Source organism: Argiope bruennichi, chromosome 4 (assembly GCF_947563725.1).
Source record: "Argiope bruennichi chromosome 4, qqArgBrue1.1, whole genome shotgun sequence".
Lineage (NCBI taxonomy): Eukaryota > Metazoa > Arthropoda > Arachnida > Araneae > Araneidae > Argiope > Argiope bruennichi.
In genome coordinates this window covers 142,360,527-142,383,378 of record NC_079154.1, presented here as the reverse complement: position 1 = coordinate 142,383,378, position 22,852 = coordinate 142,360,527, and the positions used below count along the sequence as shown (strand labels likewise).

The 22,852-nt window shown below is 31.3% G+C and overlaps 1 protein-coding gene across 1 annotated transcript in view; it reads left to right on the top strand.

Annotated features, from left to right (window-relative positions):
• Positions 1–8,738: 8,738 nt before the first annotated feature.
• The window catches only part of LOC129967084 (calcium-transporting ATPase sarcoplasmic/endoplasmic reticulum type-like), an 81,049-nt gene continuing 66,935 nt past the window's right edge, over positions 8,739–22,852 (top strand). The window contains exon 1 of the mRNA XM_056081750.1: positions 8,739–8,886. The gene's annotated coding sequence lies outside the window, so the exon portion shown is untranslated. The remainder of the gene's footprint in view (positions 8,887–22,852) is intronic.

Here is a 22,852-nt window from a genome sequence, read left to right as displayed (position 1 = left end):
ATCTCTTAAAATGTACGATGGTGGAGATCAATTTTTAAAACTTGCATCGTTCATTGATATCTTTCCTGTTTTTGAATGACAGTTTCGTGTTGATCTAATGGAAATAGAAATATATTTTCAATGTTTTGTTTGCTGAGTGTGTTATGGAAAGATAATAGTTTTATGAACTAGGTTTTAAAAAGAGAGAGAAAATATCGGTTTTGAATTTTTAATCAATCATTTCATGTAAAGAAAAAAAGACCCCTTTGTGATTTATTCATTAACGTCCTTAATGACCAATCATTTTGAACCTACGAAGCTGTGTCATAAGTAACTTGCAGAAGTGCTTCCCCCTCCACCTTATCCTATAGTTGCACAATGCAGCGAATTTTCAGTTCGCAGTATGGGGAAGAAATAGAATTTTCATCTTGCATCTCTTCTCTTTCGCCGATTCAATTCAAAATTGGATGCGGATTGACAATTTTGATATCAAACTTACATTCTAAATTTTACATATCTTCTTCGTGTCATTTTTAAATGATTGTGTTTTCACATTGGAAAATCCCTGAAGGGCAATATTTAAATCCTTTTGAAACTTTCATCAAGTCTGATACAGAAGGTATTATTTTTCAAGAAATTTTCTTAGAACACAGACATCCATATCAAAATATGACTCCAGTTTATACAGACGGAACAAAATAAGCTGCTTAAATGCTCTTTTGCTATTGCTTTCCCTTATACGGTTTCTTCTTTTAAACTTCACCCATTTTGCTTAGTTTTTACTGCAGAAATTAGTGCTCTTTTACATGCTTTAGAAGAAATTTCGAATAGCCGGGGAAAAAACTTTATCATCTGTGAGTGTTTTAAATTCTCTAAAATCATGTAATCCTCATCCTCTGGTTTTAAAGGTCTTACATACTTTTGATAAACTAACTTCTCGTAGTTATACTACTTTATTCTGTTGGGTACTATCCCATGTTGGAATTTTGGGCAACGAAGAGGCAGACAAGGCAGCCAAATTGGCAACTTCTTCAATCACTACTAATATTCCTGTGAGCGACATAAAGAAACACATCAAAATACTTCTTTATTCTAAATAGAAGAGACAGTAGGACTTGGAGACAAACAACAAACTCCATGTAATCAAATCACATGTGCAACCTTGGCCTTCATGAGCGAACAGAAAAGCAGATACCATTTTACTCGTTTACGCACTGGACACACTAGATTCACCCATATTCACTTGTTGCTAGGTGAAAAACCGCCTCTGTTCGAGATGTCATTGTCAAATGTCTGTACAACATATATTGACAGAATGCCCAAATTTCAATGCCCAGCGTTTACAGTTTTTTCAAAAGTCTTACACTCCATTATCTTCCTTGCTTGATAAAATACCTCATGTCCAACTCTTTCCATTTTTACAGTTTTATCCCTTTATTTGAATCTTTTACATATTGTTTGGCGCAGTGTGGTCAACTTCATGGCTCTTGCGCCAGAAAACTCCAAACAAATTAAATTAAGTTATTGCGATCGCACACATTGGAATAAGCAGATCGAGAGACAATCAACCCTTTAATGAAGTAAATCCAAAATTTTATGTTTGGCAAGATTTGAAAATTATGGTATTAAAGCCATATGCCAAACTTCATACATCTACCTCTCTCCATATACTTAATGAACCTTTATATTGATCACTATTTTTCTTCAAAGAGTTTGGGAAATGACCTTCTGCTCGATGATAGTGATCTTAACATTAGGAAAGCGAATTCTTCCACATTGTTCTTTAGCCAGATATCTAACGCTGCTCGATCTTTACAGAGAAAATACAATTCATTTTTTTTTAAATCTTTAAGTAATTTTTAAAAAGCAGTTCAAATGTAAATTATTCCGTATGCATTAGAAAGTGTTTAAATTACGAAATAAAATCAGAAGTGAAAATACCACTTTGGATTGAATGCCCAAAAACCTTTTTTCATGACAAATATAAGATGGGCAAAAGCTCACGAATGAATGATTTTTTCACGCTCATTTAAGTCATAGACGGCCAATGATTTTCTGGATTAAATAAAAGCTCACTTTTCCTGAATGGCAACATGGTACTCATAGATGTGTAATAAATTCAGTGAAGTCTCAAACAATTTCTTTTTAGGAAAAATGAGAGTAAAGAAAAGATTTATTTATCAAAGACGACGCATAAGCTATATTATTAAGAAAAGAAAGTCAGAAAAGTGAAAAGTTTTATGTTATTTTTTTTCTTTATTTTTAGTCGATGCCTATTCATTCGCTCATACTACTAATGCACATACGCATTAGAATGGCCCTACATTGCGCAGAAATAAACAAAAGAATGAAAAAAAAAATCCCAGGAGCTCATTTTAAGAAACTATAGTTAGTAAATCGCATTGAAGCAGATGTTGAAGGTTGAAATGCGTCACTGTAAAAGCAATCTGATAAGCGATTTCCCAATAAATTATTCAAAATGCCACTTCACTTTTTCAGTCACATTTCTCAGCAGCGGGCGCTCTCATAAAATACATGCATAAAACGAAGCAATTTTTATCAGGAGAAGAAAATATTTACGATTCCTTTCGTTCCTCTCCTCCATTTCTACTCTCTGAACGTTCTCTCCAAAACACTGTCCTAATTTTATAAAAATAAATAAATAAGCATTTAATTATGAAAAAGTAAACTTTATCTTTCTAGCAGCCATTGCAGTGCGAAGGTTTGGTAAAAGATTTAGATGGAGAGTACATGACATCTTACAATGGAAACAAATGAACCTTCATTCTTCTTCCTAAAATAACCTTCATTTTGTATCAAAGCCGAGATGTTCATTAAAACAGAACAGCGTTTTGCTTAAGCAAAAATGCATTCATAGTAATGCCTCGGTAATCATTCATCGCTCTGACATGATCTCAGAGAGTTAAAAATGCTATGACTCGAAATTTGAACTACTTTCAAAACTTTTAGATTTGCTGCTGTGATAATAAAATGGGAAAAAATACCGAAAACAAATGAATGAATTATTTAAAATCCATTTAATTTATTTTAGTTCATTGTATTAATTATCTTGCGGAAATGCTTATTTAACTTATGTTCCTTTGAGTCACGTGACTTCCAATTTGTTAGAACCTGTTTATTGCCAGCTTTAATTATTATTCTTAATTGTTTAATCGTATTCCAGTTAGGGATTGCAATACCATACCAAAATTTCAATACCGGTATTCGGTATTTTTTAAATCTTAATACCGGGATACCGGTTTTAATACCGGTATTAGAAATTTTAGAAAAAGAAAGAAAACACAGGTGTTTCTTTGTTTTATTTGCCAGTTTTATTATAGAGTGTAAATGTCACAAAAAATAATTTATAACTTATAAATTATAACAGTATATAATCACAAAAAAGTAAAGAAATGTCTTTAAATCACAAAAAAAGTGTAAATATCACTATTCAGTCTGTGGTACTATTACAAATTTTTGAAATGTGATCTTAAAAAACATAATGCATCAATTGTACTGTCATTCAGCCTGAAAAGTAATTTTGTGTAAAAATGACCAGCTGTCGAAAACGCTCTTTCGGCATCTACGCTAGTTGGTGGTACTGTTAGCGATGGGCGATATACTTTTTCCAAATATTTACCTCTAAATCCCTCATCTTCAAATAAAATAAATCGATTCTTTTCTTCTTTTTCATTTTTAAAATCATTATAATTATGTAAATACCATAAGACATTTTCTATTTCGGTATGCCTATCTTCTATGCGATTTTTCAATGTAATATATAATTCTTCAGATAGTGATGTGTACTGTTCTTTCAATGACTGCAACATGAAATTTATTGTTGCATTAGCTGTTAATAAATTAGAATCTCTCAGACATAATGCCTCAATAGTCAGTTTTATTGGAATTAGAGCTGATATAGTTCTGGATATTAAGTCGAATACACTGTCTGAAAAATTAATTTACAGGTTTAAGTCGATTATTGCTTTTGGATTGGATTTCTCAGTTTCAAAAATCGTTCCATCATTAGGAGTAAATTGTTCCAACGTGTTTTAGAATCTAATATTAACATATATTCTGTTTTATTTTCAGTTAGTATATATTTTAGTAATATATCCTTTTTATAGGGGAACGTTTAAATATCTTAACAATTTTTCGAACTTTATAAATTATAGGAAGCTTTTCTTGATAGGTTAATATTTCATCCTCATTAGCAATATCTTTTTCAACAATTACATTGTTATTATCTTCATTGTCAATATCACTCTCACTCTTACTCTTTTCAAAATTGGAATCCGAAATTTCTATATCCACAGTATTTGGATTCTTCTGTTCTTTATTTTTTTGGTATAATACATCTATTACTCCTAAACTTTTTTCATAATTGTTGCCCCATCAGTCGTTATGGTTACAATATTTTCTTTCAGGGATAATCCATGATTCCCTAATTTAGATTTAAGCAATTAATTAAGCCATTAATTAGCTAATCAATTTCGCCCGTTAGGGAGACATGAAAACAAAAACGTATACTATTTTACTATGTTTCGCGATTACTATGATACTATTATACTATTACTATTATACTATTTTACTATGAACATATAGTGGAGAAAATTTTAAAAATTTCTAGTAAATACCGAAAAACCGGTATTTAAACTTGTGAATACCGGTATTACGAAATTGTACAAATGGCTCGAAATACCGGTGTTCGGTATCCCGGTATACCGGTATTGCAATCCCTAATTCCAGTCAATTCACCAGCTTCAAGTTCCTTACGCTGGTGTTACTTGGAACTTTTGGGAGGATGTGACGACACACAGGAATGTAAACAAAGTAGACAATGGCACGATCACCTGCTTTTGTTTATGAATGTTTAAAATGACATTTTTCTTCATATCAAAGAAAATATTTTACAGATCCTTTTAAAATGACCGCTTTTCCGGAATCGTAGCCACTTGCGTTGCAATTGAATTTTTCGAGATTTTGTTTTCAGAAACTTGGTTTTATTAAATGTGTTCTTTTATTTAGAATTGAGGATTTAATTTTTAATCCTGAAATACATCAGAGCTTTGCAAAAGAAAACTTAATAAGGATGTTCTGACATTACTAAAAAGGCAAGTTGGGCCCAAAGTCTTTTCTTGATTATGGATGAAACGGCCATTGGAAGTGGTAATGTAAATTTTTTATAATTTTTCCATCGACACATTCTTAAAAATTTTCCTTTTATTTTTTCCTTTGATTGGATTTCATAATTTTTCAATAATTATAAGCAGTGAATCAAACGTTATTTTTTTTAAGAAATGCTATCGATGAGTTACGTGGATCCGCGGGACTCTATCCACCATTCATATTCAAATGGATCCGATGATTTGGATCCATTTCAAAACCAAACCAATGGGAGTGATTTTCTCGCAATGAATCGCTGAGATGTAATTAATACGTGAGAAACGAATATGTATTCTGGACGCTTTATTTTCGACCGATCAAAACAAAATATTGACACAGAACTATACTCGTAGTCTCAAAATCGCATGCTAAATTTCCTATATTTAAGTCATTGCACTTTTGAAGCCAGCAGATCGACAAACGGTTAACGGCTTGACGAATTTGATCTGGGGGCACGGCAGTGCCCCCGCCAAGTCGAGAAAAAAAAAAGCGCCGCCGCCGTACCATTCTTTTCTCGAAGCAATTCAGGCCATTTTCGAATCCCTATAACTTCGTTGTGGATAAAACTAGAAGCCTGAATTTTCATTAACAAAGCAGGCATTATATAAACACGGTATATTTCAAATTTCATTACATATGAACCAGTAGTTTAAGAATTATAACTAGTCAAAGTTTGTGAATTTTGTCACTGACTGACTGACCGATCATCAAAACTCTAAGGCACTTCTTGCAGACATAGAAACTTCAAATTTAGAATACAGTTAGTGTTTAGTGTATAAATCAAGGAAAAACTAAAATATGAGTGTAATAATGGACGGATCGATAAATTTTTCGAAGTTTCGAGTATTATCCCTTTTGGCGGTAAATTCGTTGCCAAGTTTGTTACCAAGCTCTGGGATCACTGGCTCGGCATCGACAGCATACAATACAGATTACTGTTAAATGGACTTTCTTATGATGACACTATTCGCGCTGGGAAGCAAAATTACAGGTTTGTAACAATATCAAATTTGAAATAATTCAATTTGAAGCTGTGGAAGCTGCAAACGCAATGGGTGACTTTCAGAGAATCAATCTGGTAGAAGAAGAGCAAACTGATCTTCAAAGTAGGATCGCAAAACTTAATGCCGATCAAAAAAGAGTCTTCGATATGATCACAAATAAAATGGACACAACTGATAATAACGCTGTTAACATTTTACGCTGTTTTGTGAGTGGAATTGGTGGCACTGGAAAGAGCTTTTTAATAAAAACTCTGAAAGTTTGGGTTAAGACGTATTTAAACAAAAAAGTGGCAGTTAATGCTCCAACAGGAATAGCTGCATTCAATGTGAATGGATTGACAATATATAGACTAAGTCTATGCAAAGTCATGCAAAAGTCAGGGCCTAAGTCTAAAGAATGCACTGGTGGATATCGGTTCAGCAGTATTCACATCCGGTCAAGCTTATGTGGCATTTTCGAGAGTTAAAAGTCTGGATGGCCTACATCTAATTAATGTCGACTTTGGAAGTATGAAAGCGCAGGAATCCTCAATTTGTGAATACAACAGACTAAGAAGCATTTACCGTCCAGACTTGTCAAAAATTGCAACATCAAAGCTTACGAGAAATACCCATAGGGACAGGGAGTGGGCTTTGAGAAAAACTGTAGCTGAAGCTCAAGAAGTAGTACCGGAAAAGAAAAAGAGGAAGACTACATACAAAAATAAGAAAAGGTCTATCTACAAAAAGAAATGAGATGCCATCAAAAACATAACTTGTAAAAAAAACCAAGTCTCGCAACTCAGTTCTACTATCGTAAAAAGTTGTGAAATCCATGTAATACCAAGTCGGTCAATTTATTCAGTCCCTACTTAAGGGTCCTTCTGTCTTAAGTTATTACGTAATTAGCTAACCTAACAACATCTTATAGTGACCATGTTAATATTAAAAATCTTTTATTGTTTAAATAAAAAGATTGACTTGGACATCGCATGAAAACACAATGTATCTTTACATTAACATATTATATTAAATTAGATTGTTTAGTGCGATTGACAAGTCAATCTATTTATTTTAACCATAAAAGATTTTCAATATTGATATGGTCACTATAAGATGTTGTTAGGTTAGCTAATTACGTAATAACCTAAGACAGAAGGACCCTTAAGTAGGGACTGGATAAATTGACCGACTTGGTATTACATGGATTTCACAACTTTATACGATAGAAGAACTGAGTTGCGACACTTGGTTTTTTTTACAAGTTATGTTTTTGATGGCATTTCTACTCCTTAGATGGAGAAATTTGGTTAACAGTTTTAGCGTCTGGACCTTAGATGTTAAAACTGTAAACCAAGCTGTAGTTCGGACAGATAGATTTTCTTTGACTGGATTTCGTTCAAAATCTACAAATGTGTTATGAAGACCGTATACCAAATTTCATCCGTCTACCTCAAACCTTTTAGATATATCATGCTCCAGGCTGACTTTATTCCAAAAATTAGTATTTCGAATTCGGGACGATCTGAAACGTGGGGAGTCATCAAAATCTCGGGTTCAAATTTTTAGATGACTGCACTATTTACTATTCAAGTACTTCGTATATCAGAAAATAGAAGTGCGCGTTCATTGGTTCCCGGACGAAAATTTTGTTGGATATTGAAAGACGAACTCTATGATTATCTGATATAATTTCTCTTAACTGCCGCCTTTCGATTATATCAAGTAAGGAATTTTTGCCGTTTCAATTTTCATGATGTTCAAACCTTAAAAATAAAGATGCTCTATGTTATACTCTCCTAAACAAATGTTGGATGACATGAATTAAAATGACATTATCTTGACATTCTACGAATCACAGAAATTAGTAAATTAATTGGTCGTAGTATAAATTTTAATTTGGTATTTACAATTTTTGTAAGTAAAACATGTTTCTAAATGTTGAAGGTTTTTTTACAATAAATTTTTGTAATCAGCAAAAACTTACGCCGTATTTCTTGCAGAGGTCAGATTTCTCATTCATTCCACAGCTGTTTTTTATTTATTCATATTCGAAAATATTAAGCGATGAATTATATTATTTTTCGTTTTTTTAATGTTGACTTCGAAATACTTCAAAAGAAAGCTCTTTTAAATCACATATTTTTTCATTTGCTGGAGCTTAAAGTGTGAGATTCACTCGCATCGGTTAAAACGTAACAATGGTTAAAACGTAACAACTTTCCTTCCTCACTTGGATCAGTCGTGAAAACATGAACCTGTTTAGTTATTATTTTTCGGAGAATGTCAAACATTTTTCCCAGACAAAAATCAAATTTTCGAACTGCCTATTTTCGTGCAAAAACACGCCATCAAAATTTGTGCCGTAAAAATAGCGATAACCTTATAAAAATCGATGATAAATCACTTCTTGTTTTCCTCATCCCTTTCTCAAGTACTTGAAAAGTAACCAGGTCATTCAAAGAACACTTTTCTTCGACTAGGATGAAAGAAGAGAAATAAATAAATAAATTTAGGATCTTGAATAGGGAAGAAAGAACAACAAACTGCTGACTGTCGTTTAGTCCAAGCGATGCCACTTTCGGCATCCAGATGGAGCCACCATCGACCATCTGCTCTGAATGGTTCTGATTGTTCATTATTTGGTAGAGCGGTCGAGTGCACAGTTTGACGAAAACGAAATCGTGCTCGTGGAATATCGGTGTAAAAAGGGAGAGTAGTGCCGGAGCTACCTGTAATAGTCTTTATGATTTATTGAGTAAGTAAGATTTCATATTGTTTTTAATTCTGTACACGTATTTGTTAGCTTCAAATTCTTATTTAGTTTTGTTTTTTTATCTATCGTTTTCCCCTAAAATATTTTCTTTCATATATTATTAAATTTAATAATTGTTTTTCCTTCTGAACATTTAAAATGATAAGATCAAAGCTTTAAAAGTTAGCTTAAATAATTAATTAACTATTTTTATACGTAAAATATTTTGATGATAAAAAGAATATCCTAAATTACAATGTAATATAAAAGTATTAAAGAATTCAATTTTATTATTCTAAGTTGATAAATCGAATGTAGGGAGTTATATTAAAAATACCATTCATTTTTAAAAATAAAATTTTCTCATTACATGGTAAAAAAATTAATTATTAAGATGCTCGTTACAACAATTTTCTCAAAATCAAATAATTTAATACAGGTTAATACATCAATAATATTTGCTTTTACCAGTATTCTTTGCCTATAAGAACTTAAGAATTATCAGTTATATAATATAGTAGCACAAAGAATTTCATTTCGAATTTCAAAAATTGATCATGAAATTACTCTTTCATACGTAGATAACAAATAGTTCTACTTCGACTCATTTTCATCATAAATCTTCGTCATTTCAAATAATTACCACTTTACGACTCATTTTAAACTATTTTTACTGTATATTTAAGACCTATTTAACTGCTTTAAGCGTTGTTTTCAATATTTTCTATCTAAAATGTTTATTCTCAGCTCTTTGGAAAACATTTCTTAAGTTGAATCCAAAACTTTTTTTAAAATATTAAAATCAATTTTACGGAAATTTTTATTAATTGATGGAAATATTTTTTTTAAATTGGAAATAAACAATGGAGCAGACCTGGGATGGGCAGGATATTTATTATTTAAAGTCAAAGAATATATTCATTTACAATCTTTACTGTAAAAATTTGAATACGATTTTAGCATATAATTTATAACATAGATTTTTATAAAGTTTTGGCAAGATTTAACGTTTTTATTTGACTCCGAAGGGTTATGGTATTATTTTGGTGAGAGCCTTTCAGTATAGGCAAAAATGAATGAGACATCAAACAGTTCTATTGGAGAACTAGCTAAAATTTTTAAAAAAACTGAAGCATTTTTTTTTTTTTTTTTTTTGATGTTTTGTATGAGTTATCGATTTTGAGTTGGGAGAGCTTTCATGAAAAATATCTGAACACATTGACGGCTTGTGAATTGATTGAATGACGATCGCAATATATAAAATGAATGAAAAAGAAAAAGGACGTGTTTTCAAAACGTTCGTTTAATATATCACTTAAAAATTATTTTGGCTCAGTTGAATTTATGAATACATAAATTCACCTTGACTGACCTTGAACTTTCGAGGACAAAAAGAAATTATTTTATTCCTTTTCATTTTTGAATTATTTATCTTAACATGACGCTGAACTGAAGAAGTTGATTTGAAAAAAGTCTCAAATTCAATTTGTCAAATTTTTCTTAATATTGCGTTTTGTCGAAATTTTTTAGTTATTTATTAAATTTATTTCATTTTCGGAATTTCAAGTTTTTATTAAGTCTGTCGCGTGATCCTTGGCGATTTATTCCTGGCCTGAAGTGAATAGAGTACGAAAATTTCTGTTTTAGAACCGTTGTTGTGAAACGAAAATTTGATACAGAATTACAACTGCAGTCACATGCTAAATTTGATGCATTCGGGGCATTGCGTTTTTGAGCTATCGCAAACGTGTTTCCGAGCGGCAGACAGTCGACTCTTTATAGGATTTGGCCCAAAATTTGATAAGTGCCTACGTTATAGATGCAAAATCGTTGTACCGAATTTTATCCATCTAGCTCTCTCTGTTTTGTAGTTATCACGTTAACTTATATTCGAACAGGCGGTCATACAGACTTCTGAATAGATTTTGCTCAAAATCCGAATAAAAGCCATACATCACATTTCATTTGTCTAGTACAAAGAGTTTTTCAGTTATCTTAGTCACAGGCAAGCAATGACATTTTCCAAAAATGAGATCTTTTGAACTGAGGGAAGTCTAACATCTGGAAATTCGTCCAAATCTCGGGTTCGAATTTTTTCACAATTACAATACTTTCTCTATACTAGAAAGTAAAAGGATTATGCCTAAGTATTGTTGAATGAAGCGTAATCGACGAGCATCCATGAAATTGCTATAAATGCACTCAATTTTTTTCCCACTGACTATTTGTTGCTCTTCATTTTTTATAGTTTCCACGAAAGAACTCTGAATCTCGTATTAAAAAAAACCACACTTAATGTCTATTTAATATTTAGAAAGTATTCTATGCTCATTCCCTATGATAGTTTGATTGTCGTGAAATGTTAGATATCTGTACTTTTCACTCCTTTAAAGGGGCATTATTATTCGTAGGTGTGTTGACTTGCACGCAAATAAATGATCAATGGGTGTAATAGCATACGAGCAAATATATAAAATGACTAAAAATATATTTTTTTTCTTTAAACATATGCACGTTTTGTATGTTTAGCAACGTAGATGACCAAAAAAATAAGAAAGAAAATCTCTGTCACTTTGGTATTTTTATGAAGTTCCTAAGTACACTGAAAATGAAAAACAAAGTTCATTCCATTGGTGCAAGTACTCATGCGTTCATGTAGCGCAATGCTTTTTGCGGCTGCTATGTGCGCATGCACAGGAAGAGGAGCAGAAAAAATTCCAAATGCGTTTTTTTCCCCAAAGGAACCTGAGACGTTGAAATTCATAAAAATTCTGCGTTGAAACTTTTATGATTAGGAAGCATCGGGTGACTTAATGGGTCTCACACGGGAACGTGATTTGATATAACTTTTAACCAGCAACCGTAAGTAAATTATATTCATTTTACTTAAAACCTTCAAAATAACTAAAGCTAGCATGAGATTTGTGATGTCTGAAAGTTTACCATTAAAAAATCTAAGTTATACCACTTGAACAAAAAAGTTATTAAAAGAATGTTTATTCTTTTAATTAGAAGCAAATGATGCGCCTTAATAATGGATGTTCTGTTTTGAGAAAGGTTGTGATCATAGAAATTATTTTGCATTGTTTGTTGCATTCAATGAATTAAAATCCCGTTCTTTAATTTTTTAATTTTAATTTTTATTTTTACACGATTTCCACATTTAGTTTTCATTTCATTGTCAGAGGTTTACCTCGAATTTACCGAAGTCTGAACATCTCAGTCCACGTCCTCACTATCTACAGTACTAAATGGATAGTGGGCCACGTGTTTAGTTTCCTGCACTATGACATCTCGAACTAAAAATTGTTAATCTCTGATTTTACTTATACTTTGAATTTGAATGATTCATTTTTAAAATCTTCGGATTCGCTTTATTTTTTATTTTAATCATATACTTCAAAATACATCGTAAAATATACTCCAATTTTCTCGTTGGCTTCCAAAGTTTTTTTTTTTTACAATGGCCCCCATTACAATACAAAAAATGAATTACAAAAGATAAAATATCATTTTAAAATTAAAAATTTTATTATCACTCTACTAAATAAATACTTTAATTATTATCTGTTCTCTTAAATTTAATTGCAATATTAAATGTATTAAAATATCTTTAATCGCTTTAATATTAGCACACCTTTCAATAAAATATTACTCGCAACTAATACCTGAAAGTTTTTACTTCATTTCTAGCTTACTCTAAATTTTAATATCCAGGAGAATTAAAACCAAAAGCCGTACATTATAAGCAAATAAGTGATAACCATAAATGATAAGCACATTTTTAATTATAATGACCCCTATTGTATTTTAAAAATGATCAACGATCTTTTTCCGATGAACGATTTCTAATAAAAGAAAACAAGATTATATTAAAAGAGAGGAATTTCCATCGGGGCAATGTGAAGCAGATCCAAATAATAACGGACAAGAAGAAGAGAAATGAAGAGAGGATTTGTGAAAAAGAGAGAGAACAACAAATGAGCGGGAATTTTCTCATAGACTCGAAAAAATGTGCATTTTTAACCGGAAACCTCTGGCAAAGAATGGATATGAAAAAGGCTGTTAGAGTGCAATCTTTGGCGGTTTTTTGCGATGAATTGCTGTTAATGCCCAATAATCAGAACACCGAATGTGCATTTTGGACATCTTTTTCCAAACGGATTGAAACCAAAATGAGAAGTAGATCTACATTTGTAGTCACGAAATCACACACTAAATTTCATATTTTTAAACCATTGCGTTTTTCAGTTATCGTGTTGACATGTTTGTGAAAAAAACAGACCGACAAACGGTTCATGCCTGGCTTTATTTTGTTTCAAAATTGAAACATATCTACACTTTTGATATTAAATCTTTGCACCCAATTTTATTAATTTAGGTATGTGTTGTTTTGTTATTATCGTGTCAACTAATATTCAAGCAGCCGGACAGGCAGAATTTCTTGGAATGGATGTCTGTCTGTCCTGATAAAAATCTACGAATATATAAAATTCCATCCGTCTAATTCAAAGAGTTGTCATGCTCACGACTGTGCAGAACATTATTCCAAAAATACTTTTTTCGGATCTGGAACGTGTAGATGCTTCAAAATATCGAATTTTAATTTTTTTTTTTTTTCGATTACAATATATATATTGCATCCTTTGATTAATAGGACAGTCGGTATCCTATAGATTAGCATTAAAAAATGTCTCTTCTATAAAGTAGGAAACTGTAATGCAGGCCTTTTCCCACCTCTCTTTCAGACATAAATACAAATGATTTTCTCTTCGTGCCATTAACACCTTAGGCTGGTTTTCCGCGATTTTTCCTATAAAAATAGGATTTAGTGAAGACTGACGCTTCTTTCTTTCTTTCTGTTCCTCGAACTCGTCTTTTGACATTTCCTTGAAATGATCTTTGATTTTTGTTTCAATTTAAGCCAAACCGTTTGCTTTAGAACTGGAAGTATATGATTTGATGCAATATTTAAAAGGATAAAGGCATACACTTCTTTTTTGGCATCCTGTATAATGGTACCTTTTATCAGTTTAGTCATCGCTATAGAATTAAAAAGATATTTTCATCGGTGACAGTTTCAACTCATTTTATTTTACCTTTGAGGTGGCACATTGTGGTGCAAAAAAAAAAAAATCCATCTGAAATTTTCTAAATAAATAATTAAAATGCTTGGCTCTGCATTAAAAAAATAAATAAATTTTGGAAATTCATATAACTGAAATGGGTGCAATGTTTGACACAATTCATTCATTCACCATAGGAATAGATATTTTATTCAGCCGGAATGAATACGACGATTGTATCGAAAACGTTTATTGAAATTCATCTTTAAAGGTTATGCCTCTTTTTATCACTATAACTTATTCTGACTTCCTTAAAATAAGTTTTACGTTAAAAAGCTTGGATAAATGGACCCGAATTAATATCTTGTTCCTTAAGCCATCTTCTAAGAAATTTAATAAACAAGGGTTGTTGTTTTTTAACGTTCACATTATTAAATGCAAGATCCATAAACAAAAGAAACTTTGAAATGGATTCTGCAGATGCGTACTGCGAAGTAATTTCAGTTTCCTCTTTAACGTTTTGCTTAGAATTTGGACAATTAATGCGGATGTTTTAAGAGCTGAAAACCAGATTTTTTAATTTATTAAAAAAATTTTTTAATTAATGTCTTCAATTATTCATCCTTTTCTAATTTTGAGAAATATTAGAAATTCATGGCAAATCATTATTCTTACTAAATATTTTTAGAACAAAGGATTTCTATTTTAGTGTCTATTTGTTTAATTATTGTCATAAACGAATATGATATCATTTAGAGTGAAAGTTATTTAAAGAATCTGAGCACGCAAAAAAGAAAAATAACAAAAAAATAAACAAATAACACGTTTAGCTGCTTTTTTTTAAAGTTACACTTTTCAAATCGGGAACATGAGAGGAGGAACATTTCATTACAGCTTTTTTGATGTGGATGACAGAAGGGCTTGCTATGGTAATTTCAGTATTGTTTCGTCAGAGATATCACATGATAATAGATGCATAGAATTATCGCGTGTGCATGCATAGTATTAAAACTGTCTGCTTCAGAAAATCACATCTCCATCAAGATGCCTCATAGCTTTTAATTTATTCAATTTCAAATTCGACCGCGTTTTCCGATAGGAGATTCGCTCTCGATTTGTGACTGACTGAGGGACAACATCAGTGCGCACCGTCTTCCACAAAATTCACCGGGCAACAGGCTCGGTATACGATAAATTTGTTTTCTATCCTGAGCAATTTGTTGAAAATCAGCTGGGGGATGTGAATCTGAACACAGTTTGTTTAGTTGAAACGTTGCAATTATGGAAACTTTCTCAAGTTGCTGGAAGATTTTTTTGAAATGATGGAGCAAGAAGAGAAAAGCGAAACAGGGGACGTCTGGATCTCTTATTCCTGTTTCATTCTAAAAATATTTTTTATTTAAATTATTTTTGAGCTATTGCATTATTGCACAATGGAGAGAATAAGCTCAGCCTGCTCGCGAGTGGAAGATTTTCAAAATTTAACAGCAATACAATGTATCTGTATAAAGCGCTAATATATGTGGCATAGAAATCGCTCTTATTGCTTATTGTTGAAAAGTAACTGCCAAATAGAAATAAAACATCAATTGAACATTTCAGAATCCTCACTGAATGTTTTTACGATTGCATTTCATTCAAACTTCGCTTAGCTAGCTAATGGAGCTGCAAAATATTATTGTAAGTTCATGGCAGAAAAGTTGCCATCTTAAAATCTCCATTCAATCAGAGGAAACAATAAGTAAAGAAATCAAGATTATAGAAGTAGGAGTCAAAGATTAATCTTGAGCGAAAATTATCTTAATCGTTTCCAGATGTATAATCACTATGGCTTGGCTATGAAAATTGATGTTCATAATTTCCAGACTATTATCTCACAGAAATAATTTTTACATTATCGAAAAACACAAAAAATTATCTATTTAATTATATAAATTTCATTTCAGTGCAATTTTTTCTTCAATTTTAATAATTTTTTTACAATTTGGTACACAGTCTGTTTTTAATGCTGTGATGAAATTCGAACTCATCCATCAAAACACTCAATCGCCAAGGTTAAAATTAATTTTTAAATTTTTGTTTTGTTTCTACTTCAACTTTGAAATAGGATCTTCATTTTCATTGTTATTCCATACCATATACTTTTCTTAATTCACTGCCACAGTAATTTATGGCCCACTGGTTTAGTTGAAGTCCTCTCTTTCAGTCGTACTTAGTAATAAGATGAAATTTAAAAAGAATACATTCCATATTAATTGTTTAACATTTTAAGAAAGTCAATGGAAGAACAAGCTGGTCGTCAAAGGTGGCTAGTTGTCAATAAATTATTTTTATGATCAAGACAGTCTCGAATTCACATTTAAGTAAGTGGTACATTTATCAATGCTTCCACAAAAATTGTATCTCTCTCTACATATTCAACTTTTTGTAAGAGGTGAGTGATGACAAATCGATGCTGCCATTTTCCGAGAAAAATATTCTTGGGAACAATATTAACTGATTTCTTTTTTCGAAAAAAAAAAAAAAAAAAAAAAAAAAGATATTGTAAAACGCTGCATTTATTAGTGCTAAACATAATCACTCAATTTTATCAACAATCAATGAAATTTCTTCAATATTGATTGATTTTACGTATTAGTTGATTAATATTTAGGCTAAAATGCTGCTAGAATTTGATAAATTTGAAAAGTTACAAAAATATTTTCAGCCTCGCTGCTTAGCGAATTAGAGCATTAAAAAATTACAACGTTCAGAATAAAATAAGCTATTCGTTCACTTTGTCCTAAAACTTTAACACTGTCGATAACAAAATAACAATGTTATCGAAAATAAAACTCAAAATGAACATTAGAGAAAATGAAAAAAAAGTCAAAAACTACAGTCAAACCTCTGTCTATTCCTGGAAGAAAAATCGACATGTCATTTTCAAGTCTTATAGAACACTTTCAAGGATTTTATAGCAGAATTGCGTTTTTAAAAAATTGTCAATAACATATTTTCATTTTTTTTTGCCACATTTTTCTTTTTCTTTCTATGTCTTTGTTAAGCTGCACTCCTCTTTCACGCTTCAAGTTCCCCGTTAAGGAATCTTAATCACTAGAAGAAATGTAAGCTTAAAGTAAATATTAAGCTCCAAGATTCAGGACAATAGAAGTGAAAAATTACAAAAATATCTAATTAAACGCGCTTTCGCGTTTACAATTTCCTGCCGTTTTTGAATTTCGATTGCAATAAGGATAAGATTTTTCTCCTCATTTTATTTATATTTCTTATTTTGAACAAAATCCATAAATGCTTGTTGATTGCAATATAATATAATTATCTTATTGATATCTTTCTTTGTTAATAATTCAATTTTCCTTCCCGGGAATTTTTTTACAATACCTTTTTACTATTACAAATTGCCCGTTTTTTTTTTTTTTTTTTTTTTTTTTTCTATTTAGGCTATTATGTAATAAAAAATGAAATACAAATAAAAGGTTTTAAGGGCAAAATTTTATTCAAAATAAAATTTCTCAGTTCTTAAAGCATTGATCAGAAGTTTCCATAACAATTTTATTGTATCATTCTTAAAATACAAAAAAAAAAAAATCCTAGCGCAATTCGCCGGTAACTTTTAGCATTTCCTTAATATCAGAAACTTATAAAACATCTAAAAATATTTTAACTTTTTTGATTATTTTATGCAATTTAAAATATACCCTATAACTATTTTTCCAGGGTTTTTTAATTAATAATTTAATTCTTAATATTTGGCATGTCGTTGAAATGACATTCTTTATTTCAAGTGTAAAATTATTTCATTGTTCCTTTAAAATCTGGAACAATAATGCATCGTAAAAAATTATATTCAAAAATGATTTATTTATTCAAAATTCTATAAGTATATTTTTAAACAATAAGAGAGGAAATTAAGAACTGTCATTGAAAACATAATGCGCGTGGAATACTTTAAAATAAGAACAATGTCAGAGAACACAAAAATTTAAAATGTCTTTGTAGCAGTCACGATGTCAATAATAAATAGTATTTATGCTGTGCGGACGAATACAAATATCGAAACAACATTTTATTACGTGAGAATGCTGATCATCTGTTTGTTAATAAAAATTTAATATAAAAAGCATTTAAATATTTGTCGATTTTCAATATCCTCTAATACTGTGAAATTAGATCACTCTTTTTCTGGACTTATTTAAAAACCAACTTTTCTAACAGTGGTTTCAAAATTCTTTATTTTCCAACTTTCCTTTTTAGCCCCATATGCTTAATAGCTTGCTTTAAATTTATTAAATTCCCCAAAGTAGATTTAATTTTTTATGGTGTCATTATATTTTGTTGTTGTTTCTAATCTCCATTGTCTGACTGAGTCAGACCAAAACCAAAAATCCGTTGACAAGAAGAAAGTCAAAAAGGAGGAAGGGAGAAGAATAAATTTCTCCCCAATGAAGTCCTAAACAGTCCAGAATATGTTCAGCAGAGGCCTGATGTTGGCAGCATTTCGGGCAAGGAGGATAAAATTTTTCACTCTGAGAAAAGAAAAGATATTTAAGGTGGCCACTGGCAAGGCGCGACAGGCAAGTGTTGGTTTTTCTATCACAAGGAAGAATTAAGGACTGGTCCGGCTTATTAGCTCTATACCAATCATGAGAAGGGGGAACCATCCAATTCTTCTTATTTAGGAATTTCGCCTGAGAGAACAGTTCTAAGTATGTGAGCTCAGCAGAAGAGGAAGTCGCTGGGCTGCTTCCTTTCTTTGCAAGCCTGTCTGCTATTTCGTTACCAAGTAGATCCACATGGGATCCACTGGAAATGAATATCGTGTTGGAGTGAAATCAGCTTCAACTTCTGAATAATAGACAAACTTGCTTTATCTCCAACATAGGTCCAGCTGTGTTCCATTGAGCTGCGGCTATCAGTAAGAATCCAAAGGTTCTGATAATTATTTTCCTCCCAAGTCCTACAGATTGCCTCATCGTGGCGGGAGGGTGTCCCTGGGCGGAATGGGTGAAGTACGTCGGGAGCTTGCTCCTGGTAGGGTCACCCAAGGCGTGAAGGCCATTCCACTCTGCCCAGCTAAAATCTGCAGGCGAAGGAGCTGAGACAGTCTTCTACCTCCTGGTGCTCCAGTCTTTTGACTCACAGAAGCTGCACTTCCCTCCCCATGAATCGGTTGACATTATATTTTAAATATTCCAATACAAAATTGTATAATAACAATATAGCTTAATTATGAAACATATAATTAAATTATATAGTTTAGAATATAAAGTAATTATATAATATGCTTTGTATAGCATACAGTTGCTAAAAATGATTGTTACAATGTATAGTAGTTATATAACAATATATGCAAATATCACTATCTATTCTGTTTTTTTTTTTTTTTTTAGAGAGAAGCTTTAATATTTAACATTAATGGAAAATACGCTATGAGTGATAAATCAATTTTCTGAATTTATTACACAAAATGCAATTTGCAATAACCTTTCTAAAACCAAATTGTAATGATGTTATTTTCTAAAAACAATCGCCCTATAATTGTTTGCATTCATTCCAGCTGAATATTATTGCTTGCTTGTCAAGATGCAGCTATATTCGTCAGATTCTTTTAAGATTCGCTCCATCAAGGGATCCTCTTGATTTATTGTTCTTAATATTTTTAAGTCCTTAAATATTAAAATTTCTACGCAAGTCAAATTGAAATGCTAATTATGCGCACACTTTATAGGAATCTGAATAGATTCGATTCAAATTTTGCTTACGAGTATCAAGAAGCATAAGGGGGGCTTTAGAGAAAGTTTTCAAGCAACAATTAAATACTAGCCGTCTTTGTCGACCCACTTGTTCACCCAGGTTTTTGACTTTTTTGGCTGTTAAATATTATTCTAGCATGCATAAATTTTACTTTGTGGTTTGCTAAAAACAAAAACATGAATTTCACTGAAAAAATCATAACAAATTATAACGCACACAAATTAAAAAGTGTACGAAATGAAATCGGAACTGAAAATACTACTGCGGAAATAATGTCCGAATAAGAATTTTTTAACCTTAATTTTAATATTGGCGGAAGCACGCCATTAAATATTTTGTTGAATGAGTTTGAATTTCACCATTACCTTAAAAATTGTTGCATGTATTACGTGTTGCGTTTAAAAAAAATTATTAAAAATAAAGAAAACGATAGGCAGAGATAAAATTGATATCACTGAAAAGGCAATTTTTTAAAATTTTTAAATAATGCAAAATTTAATTTTATAAGATAATAGTTAAGCCTATTTTCACCCTTGATTAAGTTTGATGCCTATTTTTGAATTTGTTTTAAATTTCGTTTATTCTAAAGGAATAGTTTCTGTTGAGCCGTGTCTAGGATATTTGTAATAATATTTTGCGCTGTATTCATTTAAAACATGAAAAAGAGAGATATTCAATAAGATTTATTTAACTTTATTGATACTGAATAATGCTCCATCATTGTTCTGAGTGATTAGGTGTTTTCGAAAGCCACTGGAGATTAAAATTCATAAATAAAAATGGCTACATTTATATTACATATTGTGAACATATATTTATATTGCCACTCTCTAGGTTTGACTAAATTAATTGACTAGACGAATAAGAAAGCGAAATGAAGTGACATTGCCGCAAAATTTAGAGGACGGACGAATTGGGCATTTTCGTTTTTCACGGGAATGGCCGACGCACACGACGGACAGGAAATACGAGAACGCGCTTTTAATATTTGACAAATGAAAGAGTATCAGGGTCATGAAGTTATGTCTAAACTATTTAATGAGATGAAATATATAATGATATCCCCGGCTGGTCGCTAAAGGCGACTAGTATTAGATATATATATTTTAATTTCTTGCTACGACGTTCATTATATGTATTTATTATGTCACTTTCCATATTACGTAATAAATATTTCACATTGTTTTCAAAATGACTGAAATATTAGTAATGAAAATGTATTGATGTACAGTCAATGTACAGTACAGTGTAATGTACAGTCAATTATTTCATTTGGAAATCATTTCATGTTTAATAGCGCCGCATCTGTCGGGTGTAAGTAACACATAACAGATTTCAAAAGCTGTTCCATGGAAGCTGTTTGGGGGATATTCTCTTGGAGTGCGATTAGACGATGAGACCTGCAATAGAATCCATGCGTTAGTCACACTCGCGCTTGTTTTTACCGACTCAGTCCGGTTCCTCCCCAGTTCTGAAATCGAGACTTTGCCACCGTGCAGAGATTATGATTCAAAGTCTTTAATCTTGTGCTTATGATGTGTTTTATTATTTTAAAATCGAGTATGATCACTGACAGTATTCGGAGTAAACGCCTCATTTAAATGCCCTGGAAATATGCCTGGTGAATGTCAGAGTCATTTACGTATTTCAGTCATTTAGATTCAAAGATCATTGATAATCGATTTTTTTTCTGCAATTAAAATTTTTAGTTATAACTTTAGTAAAATGTTCTGGGGCAATAAAACACTTCTGAGATACGTTACGTTCTACGTTATTCGTCTGAGCACTGATCGCTTCAGTTCTCATTGACTGCGTCGATCCCGTCGGAGGAGACGAACTTCCGAGAGTCCATTTCTTTATTCCACCTCTCTCTACTTAAAATGTCGCGAAAATCGTCTTATTGTCGAATGGCGGTAGTCTTAAGTAAACATCGTGCGAATTTCGTGCATTCTTCACTGGATGTTTTTGAAGCTGCATTGAATTGAGAAGTGTTCGCGGATTTCTCTAAAAAGTCTATTTTATCAGAGAATGGAAGATATATATATATATATATATATATATATATATATATATATATATATATATATATATATATATATATATATATCGAACACAAAAATAAGCTTTACAGACTGTAGACAGATAATCGTTATGATTTAACTATAGAAATGAACGTTCATTTCCAATTGTCTTAGAAAAACGGTCTTTTATCTTTTTAATGACATCCATTTCATTTCCATTCTATTTTTCTCTTAATTTTAATAACATTTTAAAATTCAATCTAATACACAAATGATTTGATACAACGTTTCGAAATGTTAAGATAGAATTCAAATTCATCCATCAGGACATTCAGTTTCTTACTTTTACGTCATTGACTTCGTAGTAGGATTTTCTCTTCCACTTTTATTTTGTAACTAGCCGCCTTTGGTGACCAGCCGGTTCGTCAATCTTAACTCGTTAAAATTTCAAGTTAAAATACAGATATTACAAGTTAAAATATAATATACTCGTTAAAATAAAAATATTTTATGTAACTTGTCTTTAATAGCTTTTTCATCAAAATATTTTAAACTTCAAAATTTGAAAGTCATATAATTCACTCACACTATTAAAAAGGTCTTCAGCCATAGTGTACTATGTATCTCTCTCATTTTCTGTCAGCAACCGTAACATTTCAGCTTTAAATTAAAGTGGAAATGATTAAACTGAAATCAATATAAAAAACATTTTTTACTGCAACCAAGTATTTTTTTAAAATATGAGTACTGAAAACAGAATCGTTCAGCATTTAAGTCTTACGTGCACTACAGAATAAATTTCATAATTTATGTGGTATCTTAAGAATTATTCTACAAAAATTTCTCATATCCATCATAAAATTCAGTTTTTGGTTTTACCTTCAAAAGGATTTAAGTGACGTTCATAACAACATTTTATCTTGTTTTTGTCTAAATTTTATGCAGTCCTTTGATCCTAAGGAATCAATTCTGAGAAACATTCTTGACACTGCTACTATTAAATAAGAAAAGGAACGTTTCTATCTTCTGCTATGATATACGATAAATTTATGAAGTTTTGAATTGCATAGTTTAGAACAGTCATCATTTTCATAATCTTAGGCCAAACAGTCTTGAGAAATCCTG